The sequence below is a fragment of the Oryctolagus cuniculus genome, chromosome 5, assembly GCF_964237555.1.
Source record: "Oryctolagus cuniculus chromosome 5, mOryCun1.1, whole genome shotgun sequence".
In the NCBI taxonomy this organism is placed as follows: domain Eukaryota; kingdom Metazoa; phylum Chordata; class Mammalia; order Lagomorpha; family Leporidae; genus Oryctolagus; species Oryctolagus cuniculus.
Window position 1 is genome coordinate 57,526,720 of NC_091436.1, and position 25,910 is coordinate 57,552,629.

The 25,910-nt window shown below is 40.4% G+C and overlaps 1 long non-coding RNA gene across 1 annotated transcript in view; it reads right to left on the minus strand.

The window, feature by feature from the left end:
* Positions 1–25,910, minus strand: part of LOC108177460 (uncharacterized) — a 58,329-nt gene that overhangs the window by 27,534 nt on the left and 4,885 nt on the right. Inside the window, exon 2 of the long non-coding RNA XR_011388575.1 lies at positions 21,570–21,672. This is a non-coding gene — a long non-coding RNA (uncharacterized lncRNA). The remainder of the gene's footprint in view (positions 1–21,569; positions 21,673–25,910) is intronic.

The window sequence follows — 25,910 nt, forward strand, 5'->3', positions numbered from 1 at the left end:
CTATGTAGGTTCAGGGGCCTAAGTAATTGGACCATCTTCTGCTGCTTTCCCAGGCATATTAGCAGTGAGCTGGATTAAAAGTGGAGCAGCTGGGACTTGAATAGGGGCCCATATGGGATGCTGGCACTGCAGGCAGCAGCTTAATCTGTTACGCCACAATGCTGCATCCTCTAAGACAATTTTTCAAGTGAAGGATACAAGTCTTAAAAGTATGAAGGTTGGCCGGTGCCACAGCTCAATAGGCTAATCCTTCACCTAGCGGCGCCAGCATACCGGGTTCTAGTGTCGGTCGGGGCGCCGGATTCTGTCCGGGTTGTCCCTCTTCCAGGCCAGCTCTCTGCTGTGGCCCGGGAAGGCAGTGGAGGATGGCCCAAGTCCTTGGGCCCTGCACCCCATGGGAGACCAGGAGAAGCACCTGGCTCCTGCCTTGGGATCAGCGCGGTGCGCTGGCCGCAGCGCGTCAGCTGTGGCGGCCATTGGAGGGTGAACCAATGGCAAAAGGAAGACCTTTCTCTCTGTCTCTCTCTCTCACTACCCACTCTGCCTGTCCCAAAAAAAAAAGTGTGAAGGTTGAGAATTGTGCTTTACTGGTTTTAAATACAAATTAATTACTATTGCAGGAAATATTAACATTTTGCCATATTTTCTCTTGTATTAAATAATATACACTTAATAAAGTAGTTAAACATTTCTAAATTAATTAGTTAATTTGAGAGACAGAGAGAGCTCCTATCTAATGGTTCACTGTTCAAAAACCCACAGTGCCCAAGACTGAGCCAAAGCCAATGCCAGGAGCCAGGAACTGAATTCAGGTCTCCCATATGAGTAGCAAGAACTCAACCACTTGAGCCATCTCAGCTGCCTCCCACAGTCTGCGTTAGCAGGAAGCTGGCCTCAGGAGCCAGATGTGGGAACTGAATGTGGGTATACTCTCATATGAGATGCCAGCATCCTAATAGCTGGCCAAATGTCCACCCCTAGAATAAGTGTTTAAAATTCAAAGAAGGGATATTCATGTTATAGGACAAAACTTAAAATCAGGACATTTAGGTTTTCAAAGAAAAGTCATAAAGCCTGTTTTCAACCATGGCTTAACTTCTAGCTAATCACCTTAGCCAAGTTACCAGTCCAGTCAACAATACCTAGATCTGAATTTTGACATGGATGATATAAATAGCTGGTCAGATGCACTCCAAGGCCTTTCAGAATCTAGAAATCTATCAACAACATTCATTAAAAAGCTGCTAATTATTTCTTAAAAACTATCTATTTGGCATCATTCACTAACCTACTTACACAGAAAGCCACTTCAATGACCCAGTGTCTCCTGTAAAACTAGAAACACATTCTATTGTTTTTTTTAGAAGATTATTTATTTATTTATTTATTTGAGGGATAGGAGCCAGGAGCTTCTTCTGGGTCTCCAACATGGGTGTAAGGGCCCAAGCACTTGGGCCATCTTCCACTGCTTTCCTAAGCCATGAGCAGAGAGCTAGATTGGAAGGTGAGCAACCAGGATTTGAACTGGCTCCTATATGGGATGCCAGAGCCACAGGCAGAGGCTTAACCTACTATGCCACCATTCTATTGCTTTTTATGCCCATGGATTTCTAGAAACCTATTGTACCACTAACACATCAACCTTCTGTAAAATTAATTTTCTTAGAGAAGTTTCAAAATGCTTCTGCTTTCATGGAATAGAAAACTGGACTATTATGCAATGGGCTCCTTTTATCAAAGTTGAGCTGAACATCATTATGCATCTACAGAACAAGAGAAACACATTGTACCTGTTCCTGCACTCAGAACTACCGCACAACACAAACCAGATCAGGACCTCACAGCCAGACTTGAATATTTACTCAGCTTACACTTGATCTTAGCCAAAAGGCCAAGAAGCGATGGCCTGGCCCTTTCTTGATTTGCTTCAGTGTCTCAGCAAGATAAATTAGTCAATATTATTTCCCCAACAGTTGGGAAGAACTCTGCAGCTGACATTTTGATTCACATGAATCAATCCTTTTTTTCCTAGGAGGCTATGCAGCAGGAGCAAGGATCATCACCGTGTTCCTGGGACAAGCTCTCATGACAGTTTTGGGGAGAATAGTTAAAAAATCTAAGAATTTTGGGAGAAAAAATATATTTTATTCAACCATTGTCTATGGCCATACTACCTTGAACACGCTAGATCTCGTCTGCCTTCATTTTCAATGTGAAGGAACATAATGAGCAAAGTATGTCAATTTCTTAATATTTTCAACCATTTCTGCTCTTCAGAAGAAAATGAGTGATTAGATCAGGTCAGACAACATAGTAAAGTTCTCAAAAGATTAGGAAAGGGGCTGGTGTTGTGGCATAGTGGGTTAAGCCACCGCCTGAAGTGCCGGCATCCCATATGGGTGCTGGTTCGAGCCCCTACTGCTCCACTTCGGATACAGATCTCTGCTATGACCTGGGAAAGCAGTGGAAGATGGCCCAAGTCCTTGGGCCCCTGCACCCACCTGGGAGACCGGGAAGAAGCTCCTGGCTCCTGGCTTTGGATTGGCACAGCTCTGGCCGTTGCGACCAACTGGGGAGTGAACCAATGGATGGAAGATCTCTCTCTCTGCTTCTCCTTCTCTCTCTGTGTAATCTGACTTTCAAACAAATAAATAAATCTTTAAAAAAAGATTAGGAAAAATGTAAATGTGAGGAAAGAGCATGTGGGATTGTTTCTTAAAAAATCGAGAGAAAGGAGGAAAGGAGGGACAGCAGCTAGCATGAGGTTTGATTAAGTAGACACTAAGGTAGATTAGGCCATATTATTCCCTTCAAATTGGACTTTTTTAAAAAAAGACTTTATTTTTTTATTTATTTGAGAGGTAGAGTTACAGACAGTGAGAAGGAGAGACAGAAAGAAAGGTCTTCCTTCAGTTGGTTCACTCCCCAAATGGCTGCAACAGCCATTGCTGCGCTGATCTGAAGCCAGGAGCCAGGCGCTTCCTCCTGGTCTCCCATGCAGGTGCAAGGGCCCAAGCACTTGGGCCATCCTCCACTGCTTTCCTAGGCCATAGTAGAGAGCTGGATCAGAAGAGCAGCAGCTGGGACTAGAACTGGCGCCCATATGGAATGCCAGCGCCGCAGGCGGAGGGTTAACCTACTGTGCCACAGTGCTGGCCCCTGGACTTTTTATTATATAGTTGGGAAATACAAGAAATCCTTCTCTAACATTTCTAGAGTATTTCATTAATTCAGTAAGTATTTATGGAGCTTCCACTCTATGCCAGGCATTGTCTGAGGACTCTGGAAACAGAGAAGACCAATTGTGATCTATTCTCCTTGTGTGAGTTTTCTTGGCCCATGCATAATAAAAATGTGTACTTGAAGTGTGAGATTTTGGCATTCTAGGTAAAAACTAGAAAATTAGCTAAAGGAAAAATGCAAAAATCCAGTTCCTGTAATGTTCTTTTTGTATGTTTCTGTTTTTGTAGGATGTTCTTCTCATTAATCCTCCCTAGACAACTCAAGTCAGACATAATATGGTTTGTCCAACATTACACTTTTTTTCTCCAAAAAATCTTAGCTCAGGTAACACACACACACACACACACACACACACACGCACACACACACACACAGAGAAATTGAGCCATCAGTAACTTCCCTTTAGCTTTCAGGAAGTGAATTTGTTTAATAGCTTGTAATTACTTTTAGAAAAGGTCCTATCTTTTAAGTATATAGATGGAAGTATTTACTGATGAAATAATGGCATGCCGCAAATTTCCTTCCAAATAATACAGGTGAGAGAAAATAAATGAGAATCAGATGCAACAGGATTAGTCAGGAGTTAATTAAGAAAGCTAGGAGGCAGGTATGTGGCATTCCTGAAACTGTTTTGTTTATTTACATTTAAAAATAATTATAGTATCACATATTTTAAGTTATTATGTGTTATAGAGTATATTGGATGACCTTGTTCAGTGCTTAAAATCAGAATGAGATAGATTAACTCAATCTATCGAACAAGAACATTCTCTGCTGTGGTGTTCTCAAAGAGCTGAATAAATAAGCTGATGTGATTTTAAAAATTAAGTTAATAGACGCGTTATAACAATATTGCATGTGATAGCATTGAGGGTGATGTTATTGAAAAACAATTAACTAAAAATAAAAGTGAGAATGAAAGAAATGAAAAACATGCAACATCTCAACTGTTTAATTTGGGAATAAAATAAACAAAAGGATTACATGAGCCAAATTGAACATTTGGTGTCCATGAAGAAATGAAAACACTCTGGGAGTTGAGATCATAGTACAGGACAAACAATTTTCCTTAGCAAATGGAAATTTGAGACTGTGAGTTGTCGCATTGCATGTTTTGTATGTGCTTTCATTTGGTGCACTCACAGACTATGTTTATTAAAGTATTTATGTCAAGCGATTCCACAAAAAAGAGTATATGAATATGGTTTGGGACAGTGTATCTACACAATAGCACCCATCTGATTGGGCAGTTAAGTTACAATGAATTTTAATGTTTTTGAACATCTGGACTTCTGACACTTTGCATGCATCCAATAAATAGTGGATGCATACTTTGTTCCAGTATTATTTTGGGAGTGGAAAAACAGGAATATAATAGGTAAAATTCTTGCTTCCATTAAGCTTGTATTCGGATGGAAAAAGTCAAACAACAAGCATAAATTAGAGATGTGGTTGCAGAATGAAATGAAACAGCAGATGGAATCAGGGAGGAGGTACACTGTGATTTTTTAAAAAGGGTACTCAGAGAGGGCCTCTGAAAAGAAACGTATGAGGAAGCAAGACACACAGGTACCTGAGTGAGAACAATCCTAGCTGGAGAACAGCAAATTCACTTGTCCTGAGATGAGGCCATTCTTGGGGTGTTAGAGAAATGGCAATGATGCCAGTGTGTTTGGATCAGGGTTCACATGAAGAGGGATAGGGAATGAGGGACCCATATGGGCATCTCCAGAGCAGGCTCCCATTAGAAGAATTCTGGGTCAGTTGAAAATGGTGATGCTCCTGTGTGGTGGCCTTAGTCATTGACAGGGGCCACCAAAAGAGGACTGTGATCTCACTGGAGAGCTGAGGTGGATCCTGGTGAATTGAACAGCTATCAGCACAGCCCACTTTCCACAACTGGGCAGCAAGTCCATTCTTAAATAAGTATCTGAGAAGTTCATATCTGTTCAGACACAAAAAGAGCTTTTAGTAAGTAAAATGGCAAAGTGACCAGAAATATAGGTTGAAAATTCCTTCATATTTGAAATGCTTGAGACCATAAGTGTTTGGGATTTTGGATTTTGGAGTCTTTGAATGTATATAATGAGAGATATAGGAGATAGGACTCAAGTTTAAGCATGAAATTCATTTATTGTTCATATACTCACAGCCTGAACATAATTTTATGCAATATTTTTAATAATTTTGTGCATGAAACAAGGTTTCCTGCTGTGAAAATTTCCACTTGTGGTGTCATATTCATGCTCAAAAAGTTTTGGATTGTAGAGCATTTAAGACTTCAGATTTTAGATCAGGGATACTCAACACAATTCAAATTAAAGCTTTACCTTTCCTTGGTTGAAGCCTACTCAGAGGTTTGGTAGCCTGCAAGGGAGGACATAAGCACATGGTTCCCTTTCCTTGCTCACCTTCTCCCCTAACTGATGTGTCCAGCCAAGGGGAAGAGGAGCATTGAAGAGAGTCCTTTCCTCCTAATGTGTGTAACAGTGTTCAACCCTCTGAATCTAGTGAATACTCAGATCTGACTGTCTGACAGGCTTTGGGATTAGGTGAGCAGAGAGAGACACTTGGCTTTAGCACAAAATTTAAGAGGACATCAAAAATACTCAATAATCAAGATGAAAAAATCGAAACTAATGCAGAAAAACCTATGATGAACAAAATTTTGTATCCTTCTTAAGAGGTCTAGGATGTGGGGATATTAGTATCTGTTGTATTGCTATCCAACTTTGAAGCTGTTAAGGCCATAGAAAGGTTTGCATTTAACATTACGTTTTTCTGATCATATGCAAGTATGTGCAGCTCTGCACTCTGCTTGTCTGCACTTCTATGCCTTTGTGCTTTTATTCACATAAGTCCTTCCTCATCTTGTCAAACTTGAGTGCCCTCATTTTTCAGGGCCCAACTCCAGGGCATCTTCCCCTTTAAAGACTTCTTTGACTACTCATTCCTTTTCCCACTGCTCAGCAGAGTTTTCAGTGCTCCCATTGTATTGCTCTCATTTCACATAGATCCTCTCCACAAGCATTTTGTGTACTGCAATACATTCTGATATTCTCTTAATCATAAATATTGTTCTTCTACTTCTTAAGGAGTTTTCAGTGGCAGTATGTAGGTACTAAATAAAGTTTTTGGATGAATTAATACATATATATTACCCACATCTCAGAAAACCTGACATCAGCAGAATGATGCACAGGAAAAGAATCTGATAAGTGGAGTTTGAGGAGCAGAGCTCCACTCAGGTGCTCCCCTTGGATTGGGGCAGGGGTGGGGAGGGGCTCACAGCACCTTGGGAAGCATCCAGGGGATCTAATTCAGAGTTTGACCCCTGGGAAGCTATGTCTAGATTTTGACAGGCTGAAGAACAGCTTCAGAGTCTTATACAGGTTCTTACCTCTTTATTCTCACAGTGGGAAGTGAGTAGATACAGGAACGCTACTTTGTTAGAGGCATCTGCCAAACTAAAAAAGAGGATCCACAACCAACCACACTTCTCCTCTTCTTATATGAGCTTATAGACAATAATGGAATGGAGCCAAGCAGTTGCAAAACTGAACTATGGCAGTTCTGGATCTGCTGGTTACCATGACACCAATTGCCTTAGAGGCGTAGAGATATGGGAGCAAAGAAGCATGGGAACATGGTAAACTTCACTTTCCCAATACCCTACTCTTTCAAATTTTCTTGCCTTGCAATCTATGTGTACATTATCTTCCAGGAAGTTCCTTGTGTGAGGAGTGCACATGGAGTGTGGAACATTGCTTTTAAAGGTAATAGCAGTAATAGAAGATACAAAAAGAAACTGCAAGAGAGCATGCAATACTTAATATAACAGTTAGGGTTGTCAGCCCTCCATTTGTTAAGGATACCCACCAGTCTTGGAGTGAGTCCCCAGTCAATGTTTAATGTGCAATATTTTTTTGTGTCACAGCAGCAAGTGCTTGGGTTACATTATGATTGGCATCAGGTATACAAACACATTTAGTCTTTAGCATGATGCACACACCACCTTGGGCTACTGTAGGGATGTCTAATGCCATGTGATTTTGCAAAACAACCTTTCCACTTTGGTATGGTTCCTCATTCAAGAGGCCCAATGCTTTGCTACTTGCATTAAAAGCCTTGGTTGTATACAGGGCCAGTACAGTAATCTCAGCTTGAGTGATAATGGTACCTGAATGTGGGGAGAGCAGAGTAAATGGATAATACCACTGCTGTGTGTTTCACTCTGTGCCGAGTCTTGGAAGGCAATTGGGGAAGTGTGGAGGTCTATCATGTGGGTAGATAAGGCCATCCCCACATATATAAGGTAAATAAGGCCATATATAGGATCCACAAGCCCACAAAGCACCCAAAGGCACAGGATAGTCACCCACCATGGTGTTGGGATTTATCTTCACCCACTTGGTGTCTTTGGTCATGTGCTATACAGTCATAAACAGAGATGCAGAAGTCCATCCCATTTGGGACCAATTTCTGGGTTGTTTTAATGCATTTTGGCACACATTAGGATAGCTCTATTGTCTCTGCAGAAAGCCAGTCCATATTATCGTACACAGAATACTCCAACCCTGACCAGATTTTATTATACCCCTCCTGGGCTAAAATTTTCATGAGTCCAGGTGTGATTTCGTAACAGGTCAGAATTAACTCCAGCTTTCCAACTAAGCACAGTTTTGGTCAGTGGCTGCAGTTACCTTTCAAGGCAGCCCAGTTGAAGAGCTGACAGGTAACAACTCAGTGCATCTGCCACAAACCAATTGGTTGGTCACTGGGGCACAGGTATGTGCCCAGTCCACCAGGCTATTCACAGCCACCAAGCTAAAGGCAACAAGACAAAGAAGTTAACGGCACAAACAATGGCAAATCCTGACCATCAGGTTGAATTCAAGCAAGTGATTTACTTGAAATAGCACCATAGCTGGCAAAAGGGGTTGCCTTGGCCTCTTATAGCAGACTCAATGGCATAGCCTTTTTAGGTACTGTACTATATGTAGGGTTACTGGAGAGGTTAACATTGGCCATAGAGCTAAAATGAAGGTACCCTTGAGCAAGGTAGTGGCCCCTTCTTTGTGTGGCTCATGTACCTTTGAGCCAAGTGGGTAAATCTCCAAGGTCATGTTCAAGTATTTCCCCCCATGAAGACAGAAAAGCAAACCAAGTATTACTGGTTTTCTGTATTTTCCGTGGTCACAGTCAAGTGGAATTCTCCCTGGCTTAAGGGCTATGGGAGCCAGCAACACCACATTGCTTTGTTTACTAAAACCTTGTTTCAGCTGAAGCCTTCTTTACCAAATGGTACAAGGGCCTCAGAATTTGTGCCAGATGAAGAATAAACATTCTCCAATGTCTCAGCAATCCTACAAACTCCTGTAACCATTTCACAGTTGTTGGGGTGGGAAATGGAAATAAGACTGAATCTTATCTACCACTACCTGAGGAATGACCTCAGTCTTACCCAAGCAAATAACCCCCAAGAATTTGCAGAAGAGTCCCAGTCCCTGCATTTTGATTCATTGATCACCCATCTCATGACTTTAGATGGCTCATAAAAGTAGGAACAGCTGCTTGCAAATCAGCAAGAGTCACAGGTTAACATCACGTCATCTATGCAATGAAACATCTGCGTGGCTGGCAGCACAGGCCACCAAAACATGTCTGTTGCTACCAAACCATGACACAAGGTGGGGCTATGTAGATAACCTTGTGGAAGAACAATGAAGGTCACCTATCATCTATTACAGGTGAAGGCAAGCTGATCTTGACTTACAAGAGATCTGTCAATAGAAATAAAAGCATTAGCAAGATTTCAAACAAAACGATAAGTTCCCAGTTCATGGCTGAGGAGGTCCATGATGTCACTCACTGATGGAACTGCTGCATGCAGTGGAAGAATGACTTTATTAAGCTCTCATGTCATCCTCCATGTTCCATCTGGGTTTTTCACAGGCCACACTGGTGAGTTAAAAGGGCTATGTACGGGTCTAATAATGCCTACATAGCTTCTCCAGTTCTCAGATGGTTCTGGTAATTTCCCCATGATCCTCTGGTGGTTTGTACTGCTCAGCATTTGTCATCCACCTGGGTGTGAGTAGCCACAATGGTGGATTGGTGGCATGCCCTCTAAGCACTGCTTTAACCATGCACACTCGTGGGTAGTGTCGCTCCCCGTCTTCGTGGAGGAACGACACAGGACCCTGCGCTGTTCTTTCATCTTCTCGGCCCTCCCCGGGTTTGCTGCTGGTTCTTCCCGGGTTGGCTACCGTCCCTTCCACCTCTGTGGAAGGGCGGTTCCCCCTGCCACATTCCCCACTTCTGCGGGGGAGCGGCACACCGCCGGCCGGCTCTCTCGGGGGCTGCACAGTTGTTCCTCTTAGATGTTCCCCTTAGATGTTCCTGGTGCATGTTGTCTCTCTCCTCCTTTATAGTCCTTCTCCGCCAATCCCAACTCAGCTGCCCACACGCCGAGTACGCTGCTCTCCTCCAATCAGGAGCAGGATCAGCTCCTGGAGGTCATCACTCAAGTTGGCAAGAGGCAGCTGCATAGAAGCTGTTTTCTCCTCTCCCAGCGCCATATTCTGGGAGAGCAGATGCATAGAATAAGTCTTAATTCCAGTAACTTAGTCCAGTCCGGGTTGCTCCCCACAGGTAGAACTCTCCAACTATAGTTTTCAGTCATAGGTCCTGCAGGACCTATGTACTTGGTTCAAGGCCTGCATGAAATATGTGCTGATGAGCATCAATGGAATGGATGCATGAGCAAAGCAAAATGAGTGTACAAGCAAAGGAATACTCTGTTCAAAAAAACTATACTTTTACTTATATACATTTATTATCACATCATTCAGAGGTAGACAGTGAGTCTTGTCTGAAGTCTCACAGGCATTAAGTACCAGGTTAGGACACGACTTCTTACTCCCGAGTCCTTAAACAATAACTGTTCTATAGAATGTCTTTCTGCCTGTGTGTGCATATTTGTATGTACATGCATGTGCTAAATTCCTACAGTTAGATTTCCCTAGATAGGACATTCAATCAGAAAATGATGACAAAATAGAAGAGTTAAAGATGTAAATGTTACCTTTCTGCTAGTTACTGTTTGTGGGAGTGGATAGAAACTATTTTTTTCATACATTACATATGTAAAAATCCAATTTACGATTTTCCCCTAAGTTAGGTTAAATATGTAGGTATAATGATTTTCAGGGTGCGATGTAGCATGTCTTGCAATCTTATAGTCAGTTCATCGGGCTCTTCAGAACAAGAGAAGGGTTGGTTTTCATCTAGGCCAGCTACTTCCAACTGTCTGCATTTACCCCCATGCAAAGTAGGGGCACCTGGAAGTCTGAGGAGTCAGATGTTCCTAAGCAACACACTGATATCTACGAAGAAAGAACTGCAACCAGTGAAGTGTGAAATACAGTATTTTGAACTGTGATGCGGCTGTCAATACTTATTTAAGATTTAGTTTTTTTTTTTTTTTTCAGTATCTCGAGCCAAATTTAAACAGTTCCTGTATGAATTCTGCCTTGAAACTAGAGGAAACATGGCATCATTCGGAGCCTGGAGAACTAGACTCACATTCCAATTCCACCACTTGCTTGCTCTGTGACCTTGGACAAGTCTGAACTTATTTCCTCAGCTGGGAAGTGAATGAATTGTGCCTGTCCTGACTGCTTGGGAGGGTGGAAAATTGTAACTAGACAGAGTGTAAAGGACTTTGTAAACTGTAAAGTGCTCTCCGTATGCCAACATCTTGCTTGAGAGATTTGTATTACACGTTGACTTACATTCAGGAGAACTGAAGTAACATGGCTTTTGGTTTATTGTTGTACACTGTAATGCAAATACTATATAGCTCATTATGTTTTATATTTAAAGCCATTTTGATAAAATGTTGTCAAAACATATATATTAAACACAATAAACCTCTCATAATATTTTACCTAGGGGATTGGATTTGCATTAGTAAAAGTTTTCCACAGATTCATTTCTTATTTATGTCTGTTATACTTTGGTGGATAATATATTAATGTGATACAAAAACTAGATATTAAAAAAAAACAGAAAATATTCTTCCTATCTTTGTCTCACAATGGGATAGTTCCTGTATCCCTTCCAATAGATAACTTCTCTATGAGTATCCTAAAAATAATTTTGGACTGTCTTTATGCATATTCAAACTTCAGGTCTTTTTTGCTGGGGCTTGTGGTGTAGAAGACTAAGCCTCTGTCTGCGACTTAGAGCATAAGGAGGAGAGACACGCAATGTTCTACGGTGCCCAAGGTTACAGGCTGGTTCAGTGGCAGAGTCAGATTTGGACTTAATCTGTTTCGTTCCAAACCTGTTATCCAGTCCAGTGCATCACATTGTAGAGTGCTAGAATTAGAGGCCACAGAAAAACAAAGTTTGAGTAAGATAGATATGATAAGGGAAGCAAGAAGTCAGCCATTGTGTATTTTGCCTCTATGTAGAGAAAGGTTCCCAGTCTGAGTGGCAGGTGGTGAGCCACAAGTGAAGTATGCTGTCCTGCAAACAGATGCTGGCCTCATCCCCAAGCTGAGAATCTATGTGCCCTAGGATGCCTTCCATATCTAGGTGTTCAGGGGCTCCTAGATGTCACATGACTCATGATGCATAAGCAAAACAAGTATGTGAGAGTGGGACCACAGGACCATGCTCATTCACCTGAGTGGCAGAAGAGCTGGTGGTGTCGGAATGAGAAGCGTTTCTTCCATGTGAAACCCAGCAGTCCATTTGTCCTTTACTCTGAATGGTCTCAGTCTAAAGAAAGGTCAATAAATGATCCCAAACATGAGGTCTCCTCTGCCAAGATTACATTTAACATTAAAAATTTTTATGTTTATTTTCTTGAGAGGCAGAGAGTGAAACAGAGAGGAAAGACATATACACACACATACACACAAAGAGAGACAGAGAGCTCCCAGTCACTGGTTTACTCTCCCAAATGTCTGCAATGACTGGGACTGGGCTGATGACAAAACCAAGAGCCAGAAACTCAACACAGGTCTCCCACATGGGTGACATGGATCCAACTATTTGAGAACCAGCAGTAGAAACAGGTGGCCCATACTTCAGACAAGAAGAGAGGGTTTCTAGGGGATTGTGGGGAATAATGGCTGGGGACTATGGTAGAGTTACATGTTTAAGTGGTTTCCTGTACATTCTCTCTATCTTCCTGAGGCCTCTCTGCTGTCAGTTGACTATCTTTCTATATATATAGCATACATTTGTATTACAAGACCAAAAATATGTTACCTTTAGAAACTGAAAGTTGTGTCTGTTGAGGCTTGTTCTGCATCTGGAAGGGAGCAAGCTACCCAGTGCTTCCCACTGGCAAGATGGCAGGTCAGTTAGGTCATGCTTCCCACCTAGGTTTTGTACAGGAGTAGTTACTGTGGCCCCATGGGTCAGGTAGGGCTAAACTGGCTATCATCATTGCTGAGTGTCTCTTTTATTATATTAACTCCATTAGGTTTTACTTTTATTTCTTAGATTCTTATTATTTTCTTTCTACCTTTCTTCACTTCTCTACCTTCTTCTATCAGATTCCTTTTTCCTCCCTCTCTTCCTTCCATTTTCTTGCTCTCTTCTCATTATTTATTTATGTATTTGGAAAGCAGATTTACAGAGAGGCAGAGGGAGAGAAGGAGAAGGGGAGAGGGGGAGAGAGAGAGAGAGAGAGAAATAGAGAGAGATCTTCCATCCACATGGTCACTCCCCAAATCAGAACTGGGCTGATCCAAAGCCAGGAGTCAGGATCTTCTTCCAAGTCTCCCACGTGGGTGCAGGGGCCCAAGAATTTTCCACTGCTTTCCCAGACCATAAGCAAGGAGCTGGATTGGAAATGGAGCAGCCCAGATTTGAACCGGCCCCTATATGGGTTGCCAGTGCTACAGGCAGCGTCTTTACCTGCTATGCCACAATACGGCCCCTGGAAAGCATTTTAACATCAGGTGGGAAATCCTAGAATACAGAATTAAGAATGCTCCCATTTGGTAGGCACCATTTATTTCAGGAAGCTTGAATCATATGAAAGTTTCGCCCGAATCTCCAATAGCAGAGAAATGGAGCTGTACACTTGCTACATGTCTCCAAGAAATTCAACCTGTCTGAATCACAGTTACACAAGCTAGAGTTTGTTCTCTCAGAAAGAATAATTTCTACACCTGATCATACCCAAAAGGCCAAAGAGCAATTGAAAGAATAATTTCTAGTTGGTCCCTTGGCACTACAGTGCAACAACTGCTGAGTTATGTAAATAAATTAAGTTTGGAAGTATGGTGGTCAATTTATTGCCTGATCTAATAAAAATCTTAATATTTTTTAAGTGCTTGGCTTTCTGTAGGCACTGAAACATGAGAGTTATTGTTACCTCACTTGGAGTCATTGTTAGCAGTTTTTTCCCTGAGTCTTCCCCTTCCTCTCTGCCCTCTTTCGAGTGCCTGTTCTTATCCTTCTCCTTATTTTTTCAGAATTTCTTTGGGGTATCTTGTCTTTCTGAAAAACCCCTTGCTGCAGTCCAGGCATGTGTCACTTGCCATTGTCTTTCACAGTTACTTGACAGCAGGGTCAGGGCAGGAACCTTTAACCATGAGTGTGGGGTTTCTCTACACCACATGGTCTCTGGGAAATGGCACTTGAGTATAAATTAATTAAAATTCTTGTAGAATATCATTGACAATAGCATTAGCAGTAGTCAGTTTTTCTAATCATCAGAATGAATCTTTCCTGTTTTTTGTGTAGATGCTTTCTTTCTCCTAGGGCAGCTGATGTGTGAACATCTCATCAGCAATATGGATACTACCCGAATGGTAGTCAGCACAGAAACCTTACAAAATTTCACACAGATCAGTGCTCTGCCTGCCAGCATATTCCATGCCAGCCAGCCTGCTTTTGTTTTCCATTGGAATAGGTTGCAATTTAGATTTTGTTTGTGGATTGTGAATGCAAATACAAGATCATACTCAACTGACATATCAAAAAGCACACACATGGCATATTTGGAAAACAAACGGCATCTTAGAAAACTAGAACTCTCTTCCTTTCCCTTTCTTTATTAATATGAGACAAAATTTATAAAAATATTACTTTCATCATAATGTTGCATGGTATAAGAAACTGCATAGAACTAAATTATGCTACTTGGCTTTCAAGGCCAAATGAGAGAAGCTAGATCACAATGACTATGATACAAATAACTCACCAAGCTAGAAAAAAAAAAGCAGTTTCCATTCATATATGCTTCCATCCATTATGAAGCCCAAAGGTCACACATCTAAATTGGACGCAGGTCCCAAATAAAAAGTATGCATCTTGGCCTACCTGTGTGCTCTGCTGCATGCATTCTCCATTTCCCCCAAGGTCTCCTTTAGCTGTCCCTCAGTGACTTCTCTTACTTATATAGATCTCTTACTTATATAGATCCTCTAGAGCATCCCTGTTTTTGTGAGGCTGCCTACGCTACATATGCATTTAAAAATTCTGTTTCAGTAGCAAGCTCTTGACTCAGCAGTTAAGACATCCATTAGGATGACCACATCCCACATCAGAGTACCTGGGTGTGATCTCCAGCTCCAGCACCTGATTCCATCTTCCTGCTAATGTGGACACTGGGAAGCAACAGTGATAGCTGAAGGAATTGAGTTCCAGCCATCCATACTGGAGACCTGAACTGAGTTCTCAGCTCCTGGCTTTGGCCCAGTGGAGTTCCAGTCCCAATCTGTGTGGGCGTTTTTGGAGTGAATCAGCAGATTGGGGTGCTTGCAGTCTCTCATCTCTCAAATAAAAACTTTTAAAAATCTCTTTCAAAAAAATTCAATCCCCTGGTGTCTTATTCCATTTTCTGTTGCTATTACTAAATATCTGAGATGGAGTAATTTTAAGAGGAAAGATACTTATTTGGTTTATAGTTCAGAGGCTGATAAGGCCGAGAGCATGGTGCTGGCATCTGCACAGTATGGTAGAGGGTGCCACATGGTGAGACCGTGCAGACATGCCAGACACAGGCAGCTTTTAAAGCAAAATCATCAATAATTTATTAATCCATTAATGCATGAAAGAATGGATTCATTCATGAAGATGGAGCCCTTATGACCAATCACCTCAAAATACCATTTTGATACAATTTGGACAATTAAGTTCCCACCACATCAAATTTGGGTGACACATTGAAGCCATAGCATGCATTTTTCAGTTGGTTTAGTTTTGTCTTCTCTAATGGTTCCAACCAAACAACATGTCCTACTATGTAATCTGAGTTTAGATTTAGCAGGTCAACCCCTGGAGTTGCCTAGAAGCCAGTAAGAAACCAAGCATCCTAAGAAGCCTGAGGCAAGTCCCTTTGCTTCAATTTTCTCATCTGTCACCAGGGCACCATGCATGGCTAAACAGGCTCTGCACTGTACCACTTCCAGGAGCACTATTCACATCCTGGCTGAGCAACGAGGCAGCCTGTCTGTAACAGGATGAAAGGTGGGCAAACTCCATGATTTTCAAAGTCCTTTTGAGCTAAAATGTAATTGTGATGAGATGCCCTTGTATTCCTCGATATAAAATGTAATAAAAGAGTAAATTTTAAAATATTGATGAGTTTTAAAACTTTATAAATCTCATGAAAATCAAAACTTGCAACTCACCTGGCAGGCCAAGATGCAGTGACTTAAGCTGAGATTGCTAGCAAATTTAAATGGAAGAGCAGGTTGGGATGCCTGAGTCCCTTTTCAAATTGCCTGGACTCCTGATTCCAGCTTGCTGCTAATGCACATCCTGGGAAGCAGTAGGTGATGGCTCCAGTAGTTTAGTTCCTGACCCCATGTGGGAGACCTGAATTGAGGTCCCAGTTCTACTATTTTGTTCCCCTTCCCCTGCCTCTGGTCCCAATCACTATAGGCATTTGGGGGTGAACTGGCGGAGGGTGGGGGTGGGAATACTCTCTTTTATTTTTTCTCTGCCTCTAAAATTTAAAAAGAAAGAGAAATCATTTTTTCCTAAAATCTTAATTTTGTTTATTTGGAAGGCAGAGTTACAGAGAAAGAGAGAAGGAGAGATAGAGAGGTCTTCCATCTGCTGATTGGCTCCCCAAATGACTGCAACGGCCCTGGTTGCACCAGGCAGAAGCCAAAAGCCAGGAGCTTCACATGAGTGCAGGGGCCCAAGACTGTGGGTCAGTTTCTGCTGCCCTCCCAGTGCATTGGCAGAGGGCTGGTTTGGAAGTGGAGCAGCCAGGACTCAAATGGGCTCTTATATGGGATTCTAGAATTGCAGACAGCACTTAAGCCATTACACCACAAGACCGGCCCAGAAGAAACCATTTTTAAGACAGATTATTAGATGTCAAATACTGTTCCTTTATATTGTGATGCAAATGGAATATTTGTAGGGCTTAGACTTCACCTTAAATAGAATTTGCTGTGTAGTGAGCCTCCCTATAAAAATCACTGATCTTGGAACTCAACCTAGGATGCTTAGTTACTTAATTGCTAACAAGACACCCTTAGTGAAGAGATTCTCCCTGTTAAATGATCATAACAGTGATCAGGCATCCCAACTTGCTCTTCCATTTAATCATCTCTTTTCCTTTAGGTAATAGTGATGATATTCATGCTAAATTGATGTATTTCATATTCATTCAAGACAATACAGAGAGACTTCAAGTTTACTAATGCCATCTTGACTACCGTCAAGTAACCTTTCCTTTCTTTTGCAATTTCCAGCTCAAGAGTATCTTATAGTACAATGTGACAGGAAATTCACAAACTTGAAGCTAAGCCTTTCCTGCTATAAATTAAACCTGTTTCCTCTTTGGTGTAAACAAAATTCTTAATTATCACTCCCCTTTTTGACAATCCCTTCATAGAGTCCAAGATACTTTGATCTTCTTATTCCTTCTCACCTCTAGAAAAGGACTTAAAAAAAAAGCCTCTATTATTTTTATGACTCATCTAGAATCTACATCTAACTTACACAAGCCAGAGTATCCCCTGCAATGTACAGAGCTTCACATACATTTTTTTTTAAGATTTGTTTATTTATTTGAAAGAGTAACACAGAGAGAGAAGGAGCTGGAGAGATGTCTTCCATCTGCTGGTTCACTCCCCAAATGGCGGCAACAGTTGGAGCTGGACCGATCTGAAGTCAGGTGCCAGGAGCTTCTTCTGGGTCTCCCACATGGATGCAGGAGCCCAAGGACTTGGGCCATCTTCTACTGCTTTCCCAGGCCATAGCAGAGAGCTGGATTGGAACTGAAGGAACCAGGACTCGAACTGGCGCCTATATGGGATGCTGGCACTGCAAGTAGCAGCTTTACCTGCTACACCCCGTTGGATGCAGTTCTTAGCACTTGGCTTTGGCCTGGCACAGTCCTGGCTATTAAGGCCAGGAGTGAACCAGCAGATGAAAGGTCTGTCTCTTTCTCTCTATCATCTCTATCTCTATGCATCTCTATCTCTGTCACTCTTTCAAATAAATAAAAATAAATCTAAAAGATAAAAATAAATAAAATGAGCTATATTAGAAATCATATAGAAAACTACAGACAGTTTTGGTCTACAACTGACAGTTGAAATGTAAAATAATCAATAAAATGACAAATACGGAGTTTTTCATAAGATGGCCAAAATGGCTTCCTTATGAACAATTTTAGATGTTGCATACTCACCTCAGCTACTGCATGGTATAAAGCATATTTTCAGATAACTAGGGCAAAGTTAATAACTTCAAAGTAGAAATAAAAGCAAACTGAAAACATAGTTTGAAGGCTAAAACAATCATTTCAGTAAGTCTAAATTTAGCATATAATCTACTAAGGAGTGTCCTTGGCAATGGAATTGAGATACAATACACACCAGTGACCTCTTTGTGTCACTGGGAGCTTTCCTTGGCTCCCTTTTGCCCTATCTTTTCACCAGGTCTCTGCTCTAGGACTATTGATGTCCTCCCAAATGCCACTAGAGAGAAAGCTTTTTATCACAGCTAATCTTTTCTCAAGACAAATAGTATTCAGCGTGAAAAGAAAGTTACTTGTTAATTTATGTTGCTTAGAATTCTAGTACAGATAAAGGAATTAAAAAAAATTACCAACAGACTGTAATATAATCAGGAACTGGGTAAAATTCAACAATAGGAGGAAGTCAAATAGGCTGACCTTTCCCAATTGTTTTATTTTTTATTTTTTTATTTTTTATTTTTGACAGGCAGAGTGGACAGTGAGAGAGAGAGACAGAGAGAAAGGTCTTCCTTTGCCATTGGTTCACCTTCCACTGCGGCCGGCGCACCATGCTGATCCGATGGCAGGAGCCAGGTACTTATCCTGGTCTCCCATGGGGTGCAGGGCCCAAGCACCCGGGCCATCCTCCACTGCCTTCCCAGGCCACAGCAGAGAGCTGGCCCGGAAGAGGGGCAACCGGGACAGAATCCGGCGCCCCGACCGGGACTAGAACCCGGTGTGCCGGCGCCGCAAGGTAGAGGATTAGCCTAGTGAGCCGTGGCGCCGGCCCCCAAGTTGTTTTAAAACTGACATGTGTGTGGGAGTTACTGGTGTGGTTTCGTTGTAGCTTCTGTTTTCATAAGGAATTAGGAATCTGAGCATGGAAGTGGCCAGTTCTTTAAACTAGGAGAACAAGAAAGAATATATCCATCCTTTAGGGTAGAAAAGTTATTCTAGCTAGGGAGCCTTTTCCCAAGATAAATTTCTAATCAAGCGAGTGAAACCCAAATTGTGTTTCTCTAATGCTATTGACTTACAATGCCTTGAATAGTGTGGAGTCTGAGGGAGCAAGGGATGCAAAGAAATACAGAACCACTAAGTTAATAAATGGTGTCTTTTCTTAAAACATATTTCTATTAAGTTGTGCTTGTAATGTGTTTGAAAATAGGTATTCTTAGATCATTATTATAGTTGTTATTATAATGTCTACGTAGACTGTGGCTCAAGTATTTTCTAACATGATACCTGCATAGTGTTGTATGTCGTATTTTGTTTTGTCTTTTCATATAAATACATTTAACAAATTACCAAAAAGAAGGGCCATTATTAAACCATGATTTTATTTAGGTTTATAAAATATGGGCACTAAGATCACACCCCATTGTTGAACAGGGGCTTACTCAATTTATACTTTTTGGTAAAAAAGTAATTCCCCCAACTAAGAGTGTCAATGCGTTTAAACAATGGATAGTAGAAGCAGAATCCTCAGGTCAGTCATTGGATTGTATCTTCACCCCAAATTGTCCCATGTTACAAATATTCAGCTCCAAATCAGTAACCAAATTATCTCCTACTTCTCTAACTTTGCTGCCCTTTCTCCCAATACTACCCCTTGAGTCTTCATGGACGCTGTTGATCTTCCATTGTTTCCTATCTCTGCCAGATTCCTGCCCAAGATTTCTTAGTCCACAGTTTTAACATCTTTCACACTAACATCATTCCACATTATTTTTCCTTCTGTCACATCTATCCATCCTCAATCCTATCTAGATTAATTAACTATATGTTCCCATGGTAGTGGAGTAGAAAGAGAAAAATCTCATCATTGTTTTAATGATAATTGCAAATTCATATTTTTATCTATTTTACTTGCTGTTATTTCTCTTCTCATTTCCTATGAAAATGCTGCTAATCTTTTCATTATTTTCAAGCCTTCCGCCTTATTTTCAGAAGCTCATATTCAAGGAATGTCCTTGACTAATGATTCACATAAAATATAGGAACTACTAGGTCGGTGCCTCTTGATTTCTTCTTATTGCAACTTGACAGTATTCTCAGTCATCTTTTCACTCTCCAAGACCTAGCTCAAAATCTACCTCTTTTTCTTGTGAATACCCCTGGATCATTCTCTACTGTCTCAGGTAATCAGTTTTCTTTTCTTTGAATTCTAATCACTACGAATATAATCACTATCAAAAGGACCAATTTGTAGGGATATATCTCAAATTTTAAGCCCCTTGCCAAGTGCATATTAAGCTTTAGTTCAGTAAATGTAGACTATGATGTTTATCAAGTTAAGTTTTTAGAGTTTAACTTTTTAAAATAGAAAGTGCATTCCTATTGTTCAAATTCCAATAGGACAAAGAGGCATCCAAAGCATTCTTACATACCTGGGTCAACCTACCAAGTTTCTTGTGCATTTTCTAGTTATTCTTAGCATATGGAAACAATTAAGCATATTTTCCAACTCACATTTTTGTATACATAGATATTATATTACTCAAAGTTACATGCTCCTCACTTAATAGGTAGCAGATTATTTCAAAGCAGTACATAAAGTATCTCTATTTGATAGATACATAATTTGATGGATTAAAGACAGTTACAGAGGGCTACAATGTGGAATAGTGGGTTAAACCACCTGTGACACTGGCATCCCATACTGGAGAGCCTGTTAAGTCCCAGTTGCCCAGCTTCTACTCCACCTCCCTGCTAGTATGCCTGGGGAAGCAACAAAAAACAACCCAACTGCCTGGGCCCCTCCCACCACATGGGAGACCCATTGAGTTCCTGGAAACTGGCTTCACTTTGGTCCAGTTCTGGCCACTGTGGCCAATGGGGAGTGAACCAACGAATGGAAGAGCTTGTGCTCATTGTCTCTCTCTCTCTCTCTCTCTCTCTCCATCACTCTTCCTTTCAAAGAAATAAAATAAATCTTAAAATAAAGAAAGTGTTGTGTAGCTGATAACTGCTGCTTACAACACTGGCATCCCATATGGACATCAGTTTGAGTCCCAGCTGCTCCACTTCCAATCCAGCTTCTACTAATGGCCTGGGAAAAGCATCAGGAAATGGCCCAAGTGCTTGGGTCACTAACCACCCACATGGGAGACCCAGATGAAGCTGCTGGCTCTTGGCTTTGGCTTGGCTCAGCCATGGCTGTTATGGTCACTTGGGGAATAAACCAGAGAGGATGGAAGATCACTCTCTGTCTTTCTGTCTCTGTCTCTCTCTCTGTTTATCGCTTTCAAATAAATAAATAAATAAATATTTTTTAAAAAAGTTACAAAATTCTTTGTCATTGCTTAAGTAAAAGGTGAAGTCTACTTCCCTCTCCTTATATCTAGGCTGGATCTGTAATTTGTTGTGTTCAATAGAATGAAAGAAAAGTGAGGCTGTATAACATCTAAGTCTGGTTTTTAAAACATCTGCAGCTTTATTCTCTGAGAATACTCCCTATTGGAATCTAGCCACCATGATGGAAAAAGCCCAAGTCATGAAGAGAAGCCACCTGGAGGAGAGTTAATGACAATGGACTCTGGTCATAAATCTCAGCTGATTTTCCATCCAAGATCCACCACCAACTACTAACCACGGGAAGGAGCCATCTTGGACATTCCAGCTTGGCTGAATCTCCAGATGACTGCAAATCCAGCTGACATTATATAAAGCTTTCCAACGAAGCCCAGTCATTCCTGAAATTGTAGGGAAAATAAGTTAACTGTTAACTGTTTTAAGTCAATACATCTTGTGAGTTGTGAGTTGTGAGTAGCAATACATAATTAAAACACATAGCAATCTATCATGTGGTATACTCTAATTCGTTTAACCCAATCTCCACTGATGGACATTCAGGTTGTTTCTACACTTTTGCTATTGCAAATATATTGCAATTAGGCATGGAAATTTGATACAGCCAGTAAGATGCTGCTTGGGATACCCACATCCTATATTGGAGTTCCTGAGTTTGGGTCCCAGATCCACTTTCAATTAAACTTTCTGTTAATGTGCACCTGGGGAGGCAGCTGTTCATGCTACAAATACTCGGGTTCCTGCCACCCATGTGAGTGACTCAAGATTGGTTCCAAATTGCTGGTTTCAGCCTGGCCTGCACCTCATAATTGTGTCATTTGGGGGAATGATCCAGTGGGTGGACTCTCTTTTTCTCCCTGTATCTCTTTCAAATATAATTAAATATATACATAGAAATTAGTAATAGTGCAGATAGGTCATTTTTGTATTGTGAGTATAACTGTGGGATGAGTTTCTAAAAAATAATTCTGTATTTAAGAGGATACGCCTTTGTAATGTTGACAGGTATTACAAAATTGCTATCCTAGTAGATTTCACTAACTTGTACTTCTACCAGTAATACATTTTTTTACTTTTGTTTAATAAATATAAATTTCAAAAGTACAACTTTTGGATTATAGTGGTTCTTCCCCCCATAACCACCCTCCCACCCACAAACCATCCCATCTCCTACTCCCTCTCCCATCCCATTCTTCATTAAGATTCATTTTTAATTATCTTCATATACAGAAGATCAACTCTATACTAAGTAAAGATTTCAACAGTTTGCACCCACACAGACATGCGAAGTATAAAGTACTGTTTGAAGACTAGTTTTACCATTAATTCTCATATTAAGGACAGAGGTCCTAAATGGGGATCAAGTGTACAGTGATTCCTGTTGTTGATTCAACAATCAACACTCCTATTTATGATGTCAGTACTTCTACCAGTAATATATGAAAGTTCTCCACTACCCTCATTAACTTTGTGTGTTAGCAAATTTTTTATTTTTGCCAATCTAATAGGCATAAAATAGTATAATCTTAATTCATAATTCTATTTCATAAGTGAAGTTGAGAATACTTCAAAATATTTAGTAGCCTTTGTATTTCCTTTTAAATGAATGGCCCATGTCCTTCGCCTAGGTTCTATTGTGATATTTGTTTTTTTTATGCTAATTTATAAAAACTCAGAAGTTTAGTTCTTTATTTATGAATTGCAAACATTTTTCCCAGTTTGTCATTTTTCTGACTTTATGTAGCCTAATTTTTGAGATGCATGATTTGATGTAGTCAAATTTATAAGAGTGTGGGTCTTTTCCAGTCTGATAACTGGAAATTCTGCCTTTTGTTCTAGTGCACTCTCTAACTTTACTTTTAACTGTTTACTAAGATACAAATCCATTTTTTTCAGGGTTTTCTGTTGTATTTCATGGTCTATTTGCACATCTTGCCTATGACCTGTGTGCTCCTCTAGGACAGGAAATCTGTCTTCTTTGTGGCTGTATCCTGAAAATCTAGCACAATTGCTCATACATAAGACTCTCAATAAGTATTGATAACCACAAGAAAGAAACTTTAGTCCTACACTAAATTCCACAGATAAAGCTACTCTTTCTGACATCATCTGGGAAGAATCTGTTTAGAGAAAGAAGGAAGCTACATTTTGAACAAGCATGTTTGAAACTAGAACTTAAGGCTCAACAATATAGGAACATTTTTTTTCTTTTTTCCATTTATATTTACTACCTGCCATGTGTGACTTCTCTTTCTTCTGATGCTAATTAATTAACTTAATACCACCGGTGCCAAAAGTTAATTTACCATCCTCCACACAGAGACCAGTATTAGAGGCCTAGAGTGTTTATGGGTGGATAGGTAGTTTAACCTAACCTAACCCCTATCACAATAATTCATTTAAATTGGCTTTCACCCTGGCTTTATAGGTCCTCTAACTCCACAGACTCAGTGTAACTCTCTAAAGAGACTGATTAAAAAGCAAACCAATCCTGATAGGAGCCTCTCACAAAACAAACATGAAATATGATTTAAACATTTGGTAACCAAATACATAAGATATTCAAAACAAAGGAAATGTGTTGCTTTCATTGTTTGTTTTTAGTGCTGCCTCTGCCCTTCCAAGGAATGTCACTGCTTTAAATTCCACTCCTCAACATACACTTACTGCTCCTATAAATCACCTTTTGATTTACCTAAGGATCAGAACTCTACCATTTGGCCAATTCTCTGGCTCTAGTATTTTGTGACTTACAAAAGAAATTGTTTGCTTTTTTATTTTAAAAAAGTTAAAAAAATATTTTACTTTTTAAATTTATTTATCTCTTGTTGAAAGGCAGAGAGAGAGAGAGACAGACAGACAGATACACACACACACACAAATCTTCCATCTACTGGTTCAGTCTCCAAACACCTAAAAGATCCAGGGCTGGGCCAGGCTGAATCCAGGAAACTGGGCCTCAGTTCAGGTCTCCTATGTGGGTGGTAGGGACCTAACTACTTGAGCCATCACCTGCTGCCTCTCAGGGTGAGCATTAGCAGAGCAGGGATTTGGAGCAAGGCCAGGACTTGAACTAAGGCACTCTGATTGTAGGATGCAGGTATCCCAAGTGGCGTTTTAACTGTTATGCCAAACACCTGTCCCCTTAGTGATTAACATTTTATGGTTCTTTGTAATGTCTCTGATACAGAAATATGTGTATGTAAGCACATGTGTACTCAGAAAAATTCTATCTTCCTTCTTCTCATTCCTGGGTGCTTTAGTCAGAAAAGGAGATATTTTAGGAATGACAGAAACTTGAGGAACAAAGCCCATTGTTGTTGCTTGAGTTGAGCTATGGCTAATAGGAATCCAAACGGATAAGATAAAGTACCTCTTCTTCCCCAAGTAGTAGTCACTTCCACTGAGAAAATATCTGAATACTGCAATGATTAACAATTTTATTTAATTCCCATTAAATGAACCAGGTTCTCTTCTTTCAAGTGTAAACTGTATTTATACATTGCCTTTTCCTGTGTTTCTCAAACAGCCACAATATAAACCATTCTTTTAAAAGGCTTAAAGTTTAGTTGGTCTATTTCACTAACTTAACATTTTTTTCACTGTATTTTATGCTAAATTCACAAATTTCACATGATGGTTGGAAAGATATATTTTTACACTGGCTTAATGACATTCCTTCACTATGCTATGCTCACTAGATTTTATTTATTCAGAAAATACAATGCATCTATTTGAAATGATCTCTGGTTAAGTTTGTTGAAATATAACAGATTCATTTACAGAGTTGCAATTCCTTCCTCAACTTAAAAAAATGAAATTTTTATAAATGAAGATAAAATTAATAGAATCTAAAATGTCTATCTTAAATGGTCATGTCTCAATGATTTTGGAACTTGAAAATAACTTAACATGGCTAAAATGTACTCTTTGCTATCATACTCGGGCAAAACAACTCCAGGTTACTTTAAGAATGTTTCCTGATAGAAAGCAATAAAGACAGAAGTATTCAGGGAAATGATCACCCCTACTATTGTCCTTGTAACACAAAGAAATAGTTTGTTCATGTCCTCAATTTGAAGTCTTTTTGTACTCATGAATATAGGGTATCCAAAACATACGTGGTGCTTTAAGGAAGTCAAAATTTATTTGATGTTTTCCCATCAAAAAGTGGTGTCAATTTCCTTCTTTCCTAGAATTTGGGAGAGCTCTGTGACTGCTTGGAACAATAAAACAGGGATGTGAAACTGTGCCAGTTTCCGGGGTCTAGGCAGTAAGGGATTGGAAGCTTTCATTTCCTAACCCCTGGGACACTCTGATGGAACTGGGAGAAGCCAGCTGCCATGAGAGAAAGCCACACTGAGATACTATGAGAGCTGAGAACACCTATCAGGTCTCCATTATTCAAACCATCCCAGCCTAGGCACCAAGACCAGTCATCAAGAAACCATCTTAGACCTTCTCCATCCAGCAAACATCTCCTGATAAAGAACAATTACCCAAGACATACGGCCCTTAGTCTAGCCATTCCAGCAACCCTAATCTATTCTTAGAATTCTAGCTATGGCCAAACACATTGTGTATCAGAGATAAGCTGTCTCTGCCGTGCCTGTCCTAATCC